Source organism: Pleurodeles waltl, chromosome 8 (assembly GCF_031143425.1).
Source record: "Pleurodeles waltl isolate 20211129_DDA chromosome 8, aPleWal1.hap1.20221129, whole genome shotgun sequence".
In the NCBI taxonomy this organism is placed as follows: Eukaryota; Metazoa; Chordata; class Amphibia; order Caudata; family Salamandridae; genus Pleurodeles; species Pleurodeles waltl.
In genome coordinates, this window is record NC_090447.1 from 192,755,438 (window position 1) to 192,769,460 (window position 14,023).

Below are 14,023 nucleotides of genomic sequence, written 5' to 3' on the forward strand. Positions count from 1 at the left end.
CGGCGTAATCCTCACCTCAGAAGTTGGGAAACCTTGGTCTGCTGAAAGTGACGTCTGGCAGCCGGCATGCATCAGGAATCGGTACATACATCTATCTGTGGGTTCAGGAGAGGTTGGTGGTGATGCCTGTCTCCTCCAGGCAGCTCGTCGCCAGTGTTAAAGGTATAGCTCAGAGACTCAATCCGGATAAATGTGGTTTATTTAGTTGACACAGTGGATTAAGTAGTTCACTCAGTACCACCAACCCAAGCAGGTCACAGGTTCCCCCAGCTCTCACCAACCTACAAAGAATCCCCATCACAGTCAATCTCACCACATTCTAAGAGAACCTTGTGGTTGACAGTGTTCTCCAAGAACTAGCTAAGATTCTGTTAGCATTTGCAAAGTGGTAAACACAACAAATTTCCACTGGCTTTTAGTATTTCAGATGACGCTCTTTCCAAATCCTCCCGAATGACCATGTTTATGTGATCATGGCATCTTATAACCTAGCACCACAACATAAGCTCGTTTATCTGAACCCTCCAGAACATCTTATTATGTTTATTAGGGCAGCTGTGGAATTCACCTGCATTTGTTTTCAGACCTTGAGCATTTAAGGCCCATATTTATACTTTTTTTAGCGCCGCTTTTGCGTCGCTTTTTGATGCAAAAGTGGCGCAAACTTACAAAATACAATTGTATTTTGTAAGTTTGCACCGCTTTTGCTTCAGAAAATTACGCAAATGCGACGCTAAAAAAGTATAAATATGGGCCTTAGTGCTGCATAAAATGTGAAGGGACACAGGTTTCAGTATGAATTGATAACTCCTGTAGTGGCTAGAAGGATGTTTTAAGGTACTTTTGAGTACCTCTCGAGCCTAACGGCCCATGTTCCGATCGGAATACAGTGGAAATTATTTCCTAAAGTTACAGCTGCGTTCAGGTAGCATGTACTTGCCCTGCCAATTCCGCTGCCTGAGCGGGCGGTAACTCTGAGACAGTTTCAGAAGTGATTTTGCGTATTTAGAAATGCCAGCAAGTATGAGTTCAAAACAAACAAAAGCCAGGGAGACACAGGTGGTCATTCTGACCCTGGCGGTCTTTGACCGCCAGGGCGGAGGACCGCGGGAGCACCGCCGACAGGCCGGCGGTGCTCCAATGGGGATTCCTACCGCGGCGGTAAAGCCGCGGTCGGACCGGCACCACTGGCGGGGTCCCGCCCCACTGGCGGGGTCCCGCCAGTGTACCGCCGCCCCATTGAATCCTCTGCGGCGGCGCAGCTTGCTGCACCGCCGCGGGGATTCCGACCCCCCCTACCGCCATCCAGATCCCGGCGGTCGGACCGCCGGGATCCGGATGGCGGTAGGGGGGGTCGCGGGGCCCCTGGGGGCCCCTGCAGTGCCCATGCCACTGGCATGGGCATTGCAGGGGCCCCCGTAAGAGGGCCCCTACATGTATTTCACTGTCTGCTTGGCAGACAGTGAAATACGCGACGGGTGCAACTGCACCCGTCGCACAGCTTCCACTCCGCCGGCTCGATTCTGAGCCGGCTTCATCGTGGAAGCCTCTTTCCCGCTGGGCTGGCGGGCGGTCTGAAGGCGACCGCCCGCCAGCCCAGCGGGAAAGTCAGAATTACCGCCGCGGTCTTTCGACCGCGGAACGGTAATCTGACGGCGGGACTTTGGCGGGCGGCCTCCGCCGCCCGCCAAGGTCAGAATGAGGGCCACAGTGTCTTCAAAAAGCTCTGTAGAGAGATTATTGCACCTACATTTCCAGTTACACGTATTTGTGCATTCTCGCACAGCCTAAGTATTATAGCTGCTCTTCCTAGCTACACTGTAATCATCCAAGTAAGGTGCATGCACAAAATGTGAAGGAACAGAGTAGCTACTGTCTTAGAAAGCACCCCCAACACCAAAGGAAGTATATTTTGCTCCATGTGATACCATAAAGCCTGTAGAAACGCGGAGAATTTCATATCTGCAAGGGTAATAACCCAGTTTATATTGGTCATGAGTGGCCCTCGCTTTTACAAAGGATAGGTGTGTGCTTATGGACAATTTTCCAGAAATGTCAACTTAGTTGCTAGGGTTAACATAAACATTTTAACAGTTTACTTACACTATATATGAACAAGGATCCCTAGAAGAGAACTGCCACAAGCAACCTCACAAACATTCCCAACATACCTAGCTGAAAAATTAACCAAACCTCAGGCACACATACCAAGATCCAGGACATCGCCAGGCTGGAGACAGAGGCAATAAGGAGATGACCAGAAGGCAGGTGGCCTTCATGTATCAGGATCTGGAAAAACATAACCCCAGAGATACCAGAAATGACCCGACCATCATGCAATTCAGAACAAAAACTGAAGATGTCTCCAAAGAGCACTGTTTCTCTGTATGTTATGAAAGAACAGGACACTTATCAGTAAACAAGTCTAGAACGTACCCTATGCTGCTCTCCCGCAAGTACCACTACATATACACATACATACATATACAATTACATGTCAGAATATCATGTTGTGGACATTATTGTACTATTATAACATTGTAGAAACAATATAATAGACCAAAATATCAATATAACTAAATCCATATTTATGTACTCTCTCTCTCTCCCTCTCTACATATATTTGTATATATATATATATATATATATATATATATATATATATATATATATATATATATTCACTGGGACGTTATAGTTAGGTTCTGAATTTACTCGTACAAAACCATATAAATTCAGCAGTTATAGTTAAAGTTTTTTCAAGTAACTATAACTTGCGCCCTAAGGTAACTATAACTCACACCTTCGCCATGCACAGTTTTCTTATCAATAATTTTATTGCAAATGTTGCAGTGATTATATCAACAATGCCATACAAGATCTCATCAATGATATAATATGTGGAGTAATTATCTGTGCATGGCAAAGGCGCGAGTTATAGTTACCTTAGGGTGCGAGTAATAGTTAAAAATACATCTTTTGGTGAAGTTTTTTTTAAACTGTAAGTTTGAAAATGCCACTTTTAGAAAGTGAGCATTTTTTTTGCTTAACCCTTCTGTGCCTCTGCATGTATGTGGAATACACATGTGGGTCAGAATGACAGTTGGGCTGTTTGTGAATGTACTCTAGACAGTCACACAAAGGGAGCTGAGGTGTGCCCTGCATATCCTGATGGATCTTCCTAGCCTAGAGTGGTGGGAGGAGCTGACACTTGCACCTGAACGGGGCTGTGCCTGCCCTTGCACAAAGCAGTCTCTAACCACCTGGAGGGTGTCTGGGGCCAGAGCAGGAAAGGCAGGGTCTTGTGCTCTACAAGGACTTTCCTCTGAAGTTAGCCTACTTCAAAGGCAGAAATGGGTATAAGTACTGGACCTCTGACACACAATTAGAATCCTTCTGGACTGAGGACATTCTACCAGGAAGAAGAGCTGGATGCTGTAGAGGGGAATGCCACTCTGTCTGTTGCTTTGCTGTGCTGGCCTGCTGCTTGCTGCTTCTGTCCTGGGAGTGAAAGGACTGGACCTTGCTTTCTACATCCTGCTTCCTAAGTTTCTCCAAGGGCTTGGACTGAACTTGCCTCCTGTTAAGAAGTCTCAGGGACATAAAAAAAAACTTCATCTGCCAGCCCCTGGGCTCTCCTGCTTAGAGTCCTGACTTGCCAGGTGGTGCCTAATCCAGTTCCTGGGCCCTTGGGATTGAGTTCTGCTGTAACTAAGAAGGATCCAGAACATCGACTCCAGTGCAACTTTGGAACCGCTGCCGCTGTTCGACTCCACGGTACTGGCTGCACTGTAGCCGTGGGCCCTGCTGAGTGCAGCGACCAATGCCACTGAGGTGCCTCCAAAGTCCCACCACAGCGTGAGTCCTGAGTACTGTGTCACTGACGTCCATGAAACCCGACCTCACCTCCCCAGCAGCAACTGTGACCCTGTGGTGCGATCACGACACTGCGAAGTTGACGCCTCATGTCTTGACCTGCTGGACTCATTGATGCTGCATCACCCCCCCTGCAACCATAAGGACATAGGGAACCAACTCCTTACCTCCCCTGCCTTGCAGTAAGGGACGATACCTCACCTCCCTGATAGCAGTAAGGAACCAACGCTGGGGGCGTGGCCAGCAAGATGGCCGATCAGCAGCACTAAACGAGTGCTCCCGATCCCGGCTCATAATCCTCCCTGATCCTGTTGCCCCGGACCACCGCGGACCTGGCAGCCAAGTCCTGGAGTCTGCGGGAGCGGAGGAGTGTACGAGGAGAGCAGCAGGGGAGAAAATCTGAGGCACCAGACACCGAAATCGGGCAGCAGAGGGGCGCGCAAGAAGAGCCCCTGACCCCAAGATGGTGGACGCGATCACGGGCGCGAACTGAACGCTGCAAAAATTGGCCGCAAGTGACGCTGGAGCAGTGCAAATCTAAGGAGGATGTTTCCTGAAGGGGGGCCGCTCAAGGTGAGGTCTTGAGTGGACTTTGACTCTACACCCCACCCTTGCTTCCCCCCCCTTTAGAGTGGGTACAGTGTTGGAGTTGGGCCTCCAAGCTGGATTGGAGGCCTGTTGCAGACATCGGTGCTTGCCTCCTGCGGGTATGGCACAGGCCCTGGACGCTTGGGGCTCACATAGCTGCATTGGGCATACAGTGGCAGCTGGAGTCATCGTTGGACTGGTTCTTGAGGAGTAACTCCTTTGCTTTGGAGATCAGCTAGAGATCTTGGGTTGCCCGGCTCTGGACTGTGGAACTAGCAAGCTGTGTATCAGATCCGTAGGCTCGGGTATGACACTTGCGCTGCTTCTACAAATGCTGTCAGCCCCACGAGGGGTAGGGGGTTAAGAGTCTGAGAGGTGTTGGGTTGCAGGAATACGGAGTTTGCCTGCCTGCCTCGCGCCTGGAGGGCTTGAGCCTGGCATTTGGTGTGTTCCTTCGTGACTGCCACTCCAGCAGGTGGATACCATGGGCAAGGAAAGAACGCAAAAGAGTACGCAGCAAACGAGGATGGACCAATACACGGCGCAAAGTTCAGGTGTGAGGCTACAAAAAGATCCCCCCAGGCCCCTTGGAGAAAGGTGCAGAACCCACTGGGGCGCAAATCCTGGCTGCTATTGAGTCCTTGCGGCAGGCAATGCAAACTCAGATTGCCGCCATAGCAGTTGATGTCAATCTGCTCCGAGCTGACCTAAGAGTAGTGGCGCAATGCTCGGTGGCCACTGAGAAACAAGTGACTTGCCTGGAGTCAGAGATGGATACACTGAAGGCATTGGTGGCTATCCTTGAGTCTAAAACGCACAAACTGGAAGCGAGGGTCGAAGATGCAGAAGGTAGGGCAAGGTGGTGTAACCTCCGCATAGTGGGCTTATCCGAAGGGGTGGAAGGGGCGAACGTGGAGGCCTTCTTGAAAGACTGGATCCGAAAAAAGTTGCCTGAGGCACCCTTATCAGCTGTATTTGTGGTGGAACGTGCACACAGAGCCTTAATAGCGCCACCACCACCGGTAGCCCCTCCACGAACGATTATAGCCAAGGTCCTTAAGTACAGAGACTGAGATGTAATCTTGCAGGAGGTGCGCAAGCATGGAGATCCTACCTTTGAAAATCACATCATCCGTTTTTTCCCTGACTATGCCAGGATGGTGCAGCTCCAGAGACAATCCTTTGCTGGTGTTAAGCGCAAGCTTAAAGAACTGGGTTATACCTATATGCTGTTGTTCCCAGCTAAGTTGAAAGTTCTCCATGCAGGTCACTTTTTTCAATCTCCTGAAGCAGCTTGGGACTGGTTGGAATGGAACGATGTGGCGGGAACACCGGACTTCCTGGTTGGAGAGAATGACAGAAGGCCCGAGGGACAGCTGAGGTGCATACTGCTGCCCGCAGGAGCACTCGCAGATGCCGTGCCGGCCAAGGAAGCCGAGTGATTGTTCGTTCGGATGGCACCCTGAGCCTTGAACGTCAGAGAAAGGAGCGAGAGAAGGCTAAACTGTTGTTTCAAACTGTCACGTTGGAGGCGTCCTCTCACTCCGGGTCCCCCTGTGTTGCAGGCAGACTGTCTCCGGAATTGAGCCCTGTGGGCACCTGAATGCTTCATTGGCCCCCCGGTTGGGGCTGGAGCCACGTACTCTAGTTTTGGAGGATTCTTTGAGGTCTTCCCCCTGTTGTACCCTACTTCTCTCTCTGACCCTACCCCCTCCTTCTGCTGCTGCCTATGGATGAGAAGTAACGGGGGTCCGGGTCAATCATTGTTCCAGGAGTTGTTGCAGAGTGGTGGAGCTGAGCTAACCCCCTCATTGTTGTTGTTGTTGGTTCTACTTGTGGGTACAGTGTGTGTGTGTGGGCTGGACGATTGGCATGGGCGGAGTGTCGGAGCGCTGTCTGGACCTGAATCTAGCTATCGAGTGGGAGCGTTGATCGCCTCCCTCTTCTGGACTATAGAAGTTATAGCGGGGTACACACTCGATTGGGAAGACACTAGTTGTGGGAGGTGTTTACCCGGGGTGGGATGGGGAACTTATTTGTGGGTTCTGGTTTGAGTTGGAGTTCTGTATTTGACACTGTAAGCACTGTGAATGTCCTTCTGCTTAGGGGCATCAACTTGCCTGGTTGCGCAAGCTCGAACCGGGGGATTATATGGGGGAGGCCGTGGGCGGTTGGGGTGGGGGGACGACCCAGAGGGGTGGTGGGGTGTGTTGAACAGATTGGACTCTGGTGGGTACCAAGACACGCATAGTTACATGGAACGTTAGGTGGTTAAACTCCTATGTGAAACGCTATAGAGTGCATACGTATCTTCGGCGGCTTGGCGTAAATATTGCTCTCCTGCAGGAGACTCATTTGGTTGAGAATGAAGCGCAAAAAGTGCAGAAAAAGTGGAGGGGGCAGCTATATATATTTAGTGACCTATTCCTCCTACGCTAGAGGGGTTTCTGTCTGGGTGCCCCTTGGGACTACCTTTGTATTACAAAGTCTAAAAGCAGATGTGCAAGGGCGTTACATATTTCTGCATGGCTTATTAGATGGCCTTGATATCTGTCTGTTGAATATTTACACCCCTGACACGGATGATGTGGGATTCTATCATCAGATCCAACAGGAATAATATAATTTACAGGGATACTCATTCTGTGGGCGGGTGACTTTAATTGCGTCCTCGATGGAGAGCTAGATACGGACCCCCCGAAGTTGAATACGAAAGCGCATATGACTGCCAAACTGCGAAACGTTGTGAGAAATCTCCACTTTGTGGATGTGTGGAGAGAAATGTACCCCTTGTCTAGAGTGTTTTCGTGTTACACGCCCACCCATGGGGCTTGCAGCAGTCTGGATAGATTTCTCCTAGCCAATGATGGCTCCCTAGACGTTCACCGAGTTGTTTATCAGGCCCGGTTTTTGTCAGACCATGTCCCCCTCCTTCTGGAGTGTGCAACGCACATGCCCAGACCTGCGATCCCCCTGTGGTGTTGCGCACAGACTTACTAGGTGATCTGGAATATAAAAAAGATCTCCAGGACGTGCTAGTTGGATACTTTCATACGAATTGGGGTACGGCAGGGACCCGAGGCTTAGAGTGGGAGGCACTGAAAGTTGTTATAAGAGGGGAAAGCCTTAGTAAAACATATGGAATTAGGCAGTGCCTGGACCAGGAGCTCACGAGTCAGGAGGAGGTGTTGGCTACTCTACAGCGCCAAGTTGATAATGGCGATGCTTAGGAGGCGGATTGCCTTGAGGTGAGAGGTAGAATTGTGGACCTCTGGGATAGGCTAGAGAATTATGTCTGCTGGATCTATAGGAAGCGAGTATTCTGGGAAGGAGACTGCTCTGGGCATATGCTGCCTTGGCTCCTCTGACGAGAGAGGCCAGTCCCCATTATTCAGATGCTCTGTGGCTCCTCTGGGGAAAGGATTTTAGGGCAGCTGAGGTGAATGCGCACCTGCTTGAGCACTTGCGAGTTATCTATGCTGCACCACAGAGAATGGGCAAGACCCAGATTCAGAAGTACCTGAATGGTCTCCGGTTACCTCGCCTTATGGCAGCCCAGGTAGAGGAATTGGAAGGAGAGGTTTCATTGGAAGACCTGGGAGAGGCATTGAGTGGTATGGCGACTGGGAAAGCACCTGGTCCGGACGGGCTGCCAGTCGAATTTTATCGTACATATTCTGCTGTGCTTCTTCCTCGATTGTTGGAAATACTTCATGAGGCGCGAGAGGAGGGTCTGCTACTGGTGCATATGCGAGAAGCTCTGATAGTTATGCTACCAAAGCCAGGGAAGGAGGTTGACAACCCAAGCTCATATAAGCCGTTATCCATGCTGAATGTTGATGTTAAATTACTCGCTAAAGTATTGGCCTCTCGGTTGAGTAGAGTGGTGATGCATTTAGTGCAGGGGGATCAATGCAGTTTTGGGCCGGGGAGGGGAACTCATATGAACATACGGTGTTTATTGCATATACTTCACGAGACTCGAGGCTCTGAGTTTCCCGCAGCACTAGTGGCGCTAGATATGGAAAAAGCGTTTGACACCCTGCCCTGGGACAACCTATGGGAGGTGTTGCGCAGGATGGGCATTGGTCCTGTCTTCTTATCCTGGGTGCGTCTTTTGTACTCAGTGCCCCGGGTGACAGTGCGTACAGGAGCGATTGTGTCAGACCGCTTTATGATCGAACGTGGCACACAGCAGGATTGCCCCCTGTCGCCGCTGCTGTTCACGTTGGCCATTGAGCCACTAGCCATTCAACTACGGACTGGCTTGGATGGTTGGGGTATCCAGGTGGGGGCGAGAACGCACATAATTTCATTGTATGCAGATGATGCTCTAGTGTACGTCTCGGAACCTGAACAGGCGGTCCCCCTCTTGTTGAGAATGATGGATGATTTTGGGCGGGTTTCGGGCTACGTGTTAACAGGCACAAAACTGTGTTGTTCCTGATTGCAGGACTGTCTGTGATAGAGGCTTCAGAGTTGCCCTAATTGGGCTTAACCTGGGAGACTGAGTCCTTTTCATACTTAGGCATCCGAGTTGCGCATTCACCGCAATTGCAATTTAATTTAAACCTGGGAAGAGTACTGGAGGGCCTCCGTACATCTGTTCAGTTTTGGACCTCTCTCCCACTATCGGTTATGGGTAGAATCACGCTCACTAAAATGATCTTGCTGCCTCGCTGCCTATATGTTATGCAGAATTCACTCGGTGAGCTCCCTCTTTCGATATTCCGACAGCTCGATAAACTGCTCTTATCCTTAGTCTGGGGAGGCAAAAGATGCAGAGTTTGCATGGAAATCTTGAAATTGGACCTGGCTGATTGTGGCTTGGGACTGCTAGACTTATATTTATATTACTTGGCCGGGTTGCTACAGTACGCAGCCCGATGGTGTGAGGATGCGCCCAATTGGGAAAAGGATTTGTTAGCTGGTTCGGTCTGTGTGGAGCGCCTCCTGCATATACTAATGGGTGGCTCTAGGATTCCGCAAGGCACCCCCTACCTGGTGGAGCAGGTGTTGAGGGCTTTGGGTGAGTGAAGTGGTGCGGGTCCTACGTAAGGCCCCTTACGCTCGCCTGCTCTCCCTGTGTGGATTCGGCCTTTTACTAAAGCTGCTGAGGTAATGGATTTTGCACAGTGGCATGCAGGGGGTTGTAATAATGCTGGTGACTTATTTCATAATGGCATGTTCATTACGAGGGATGAGGCAGACTCCTTGTTTGCAATAGGTCCAAGACAGTTCTTACAATATGCGAACATCTCGCAGACGGTCAGAGACATTTGGACATCCTTTCTGGAGGAGCCCGTTGAATCTCACCTCCTGGCGTCATTGCTTGATCCCGGAGGTGATCGAGGTTTGCTATCCTCAACTTGCAAAGCTCTCAAGGGTGACAGATTGACTGGCCTTCAGGGGATTAGAGGCCAATGGGACACTAGTCTCGGAACAGCGCTCACAGATGGGGAATGTAATAGGACCTGTTCTTTGGCAGGGATGTGACCAGCAATGCCAGGTTTAAGTTGATGCTCTTTTATTACTTACATAGAGCATACCTGACACCTCAGCGGTTAAATAGGATATTTCCTTCAAGGCCTGACAGTTGTAACTGTTGTGGAGAGCAGTCGGCTTCCTTTGATCACATGCCATGGGTCTGTGGCTCTGTCCAACCTTAGTGGCATCAAGTGGTGAAGACGCTAAGGGAGGTTACGGCTGTGAGAGCGCAGGTGACGATGAAGCACTGGCTGCTGGGCCTGATCCCGGTCCCCAAAAAGGGTCGGAAAATGGCATATAGATTTGCGCAGCTGGCGAAAAGATGCATTGCGATTCGTTGGGCCAGCCTGCACCCCCGCTACATGTTACTTGGTTAAGTGATTTTGTTGAATGGGGTACTGCAGAAGAATTCCATTTGTGGAAAGTTCGATTAGATGAGTATGCTGACCGAGATTTGGAGCTCTGGCGTGCCATGATTAATGAGCTAACTGGTGTGCAGGAGAGAGAGGGAGAGAGTCCTTTGATTGATGTGTCTGCTCATTGAGCCCTGGTTGTGGTTGAGCCTTGGAGTGCTGGACCCAGGGGTTCCTGCGGCATGGATGTGTGTCTTGGTGTTCCTAGGAGGGCATGCTTCTGGTCTTGCTGCGCGAGGGGGGTCGCCGTGGGTGGCTCCACCCTCACCCCCTCGACCTGGCTACTGTGTCACTCTGGGATGCTGTTGTGTTCCCTTACTGAGTCTCCACCCCCCCCGGCCATACATGCCTGTTGCACCAGATGATTGACGATCATTCGTAGCGCTATCCGCTAGTCTGTCGATGCTTACTATGCTTACAGTGTACTGTTGCTGGTTAATATGTTATAGTGTACTGCATTGTCTCTGAAGGGGTGGGCTATGCTCTGTCGGGCCACTGTGGAAGTCATGTTGGTTGGGTCCCCTATTCTAACATCACGGATGCCTTATCTCCCTAGGCGCGCTCAGTCGGAGCAGTTAAGTGGACCTGGATCTGGAATCTTCAAAATGTTATTGACATAAAAGGTGTGATTGGCCTGATACTCCCCCCTGAACACAAAATGTAATAATGTAGTACACAGTTGTATGTGTTTATCTAATGCATAAATAAACAAGTAAAAAAAAAAAAAGGACTGACGCTGCACCAGCTCCACCAATGCCTCACCTCCCAAACTCCATACAATGCTTTTGTTTCCTTGTTTTCCAAGGTACTGTAGCTGGGGTCTGTGTGACTCTGTGACCGGCCCACACTCCCTCACGAGTGGTGTCGGACTGTTGGGAACGACTCCCTCAAGACATCATGATAGACCCAGTTGGAGCTATTGTGTTTCTAAGCACTGTACTAAGGTTTAATCTTTGAGAATTTGTAAATTTACTTGTGCATGTCGGATTTTTGTCGTTTTGGTCTTGTTTGACTCAGATAAATATTAGCTATTTTTCCAAATTGGTGTGGAGCCCTTTTATAGTGCTTTCACTGTGTTACTGTGCATGCGTGCTTTTATGTACAAATACTTTACACATTGCCTCTGAGATAAGCCTGACTGCTCGTGCCAGGCTACCAAGGGGATGAGCAGGGGTTATCTTAGTTGTGTGGCTTCCTTACCCTGACTAGAATGAGGGTCCCTACTTGGACAGGGTGCAATCCTCTGCCAACTAGAGACCCCATTTCTAACATATATGTGCATATATACAAACCTTCATGAAACTTTCCAGACCTATAGATTTTTCTAGATGGACGGAGGATGGAAAGTTTCCCTGTGATTGGTAAAGGAAGTGCAAAGATAAAAAGGGAGTTCCAAACCGTGTTTTTCCACCAATCCATTTTTATAGACATTTGTATCTCATGTAGAACAGCTGAGTAGATTTACATTAAATGAACACAGATGATCTTTTTGGGTAAAACAAGTAAGTAGTGCAAGTATTGTTTTAGTTAGAAGACATTTGAACCTAGTGATATCTGTTGTCACAATATTTTTTTAAAAAGTCTGTGGTGTTTTGTGGTATTTTTCATACCTACAGCAAAACATAGAGATGACAAGGTATTATGTGATTGACTAATGACTGCCTTTACAAAGGTTAAAGGCAGTCATGTTGTGTTTAGGTACACTCAGTGTATTCTGTGTTTTGCCCCTCTACATAGGTATTAGGCTTGATATTTTTCCCTTAAATATTACCACTTTATTAAAGTGTTAATAAATAAGAAAAAGTATTTATAACATCTAAATATTAAAACATTATGGCCCTCATTATAACATTGGCGGTAAAAGCCGCTTACCGCCATGCAGAAGACCGCCAAAACACTGCCGCGGCCGTGGAATCCCGCCACGGCCATTATGACCCACTGCTCGGAATCCGTCAAAATTCAGACACCCACACAAGTCCGCCACACCAAAGGTCAGTGATAAACTGGGGAAAACAAATCCTCCACCGTCACGCCAACAGAAATACGCCCATACTATTACGACACATGAATACACTTGGCGGTCTTTCAACCGCGGTATTCCATTGGCAGTACACACCGCCGCGCTCAAAATACACACACATTTACAAAACACAGCTACATTGGAAAATTCGAAATAAACACAACTGATACACATAAGCACACCACTCCCACACACTCAATACAATATAAAACACACACCCACATCACCCACAATCCCCTACGACCAAAAATCACGAACGAAGGCCAGAGAGAGACACCACAAACAACTAACAAGCATCCACAGGCACACAATACCATCACACACAGAACTTCCACGCACCTCACACAACACACCACTAAATATCACCCCACCTATCACCACACACACCACCTCACACATCACCCACACCACCCCATGGCAAGACAAAGACACCCCAGGTTCTCAGAGGAGGAGCTCAGGGTCATGGTTGAGGAAATCGTCCGGGTAGAGCCACAGCTATTCGGATCACAGGTGCAGCACACCTCCATTGCAAGGAAGATGGAGCTATGGCAAAGAATCGTGGACAGGGTAAACGCAGTGGGACAGCACCCAAGAAATCGGGATGACATCAGGAAGAGGTGGAACGACCTACGGGGGAAGGTGCATTCCGTGGTCTCAAGACACCACATCGCGGTTCAGCGGACTGGCGGTGGACCCCCACCTCCTCCCCAACAACTAACAAGATGGGAGGAGCAGGTCTTGGCGATTCTGCATCCTGAGGGCCTCGCAGGAGTAGATGGAGGAATGGACTCTGGTAAGTCAAATCTCAACTATTACATCCCCCACCCTACCTGCATGCCATCACATACCCCCACCCTCACCCTCACCCCCATCACTCCTACTCCTCACAAATGTTCCACTATCACAACCCACACATCCCAACACCAAGCCCTGCATGCAACAACAAAGCATGGACACCCATCACCAAAGCATGGCCACTGCACATACCCATACACCCCCCTAAACCATCATCACACAAGGTCCTACACAGGAATGCAAGCACTGGGGTACACGGACACCCACCCATTGCACACCATGGCTCACACAGATGTAATAAACACCCTTTCATACCCCTGCAGGACCCTTATCCAACGTCACCGGACAGGAGGGTCCACACATGTCCACACCACCAATAGAAGAGGCCCACAGTGATGGCAGCAGCTCTGTCCAACTGGATCTAGATGACCAGCCCGGCCCATCGGGGACCTCGGGACAGTCGGTTCCCCGACACAGTCACAGGCCACCACAGAGCTTCCCCCCTCTGGAAACACCAGCACAGCACCCACCCAGCGGGCCCATACCTCTGTCCCCAGGACACGTCAATCAGCAGTGTGTCCACCACTACAGGGAACCCAGGCTAACCCACCACCTAACAACAAGAGGAACCTTGGGGCAGTGGTAGTGGGCACACGGTCCAGGGGACGGAGGCCCAGGAACACAGGGCAACTGGGAGGGCTGCTGTGTGACAGGGGGAGGACAGGCCAAGGGAACCCACTCTCCACGAGGCCCTCTCCTCCATCATGGGAGCCTACCACCACTCCCAGGAGACGATGGCAACGGTACTGGCCAAGTTTCAGGAGACCCAGCGCCTGCAGGATGA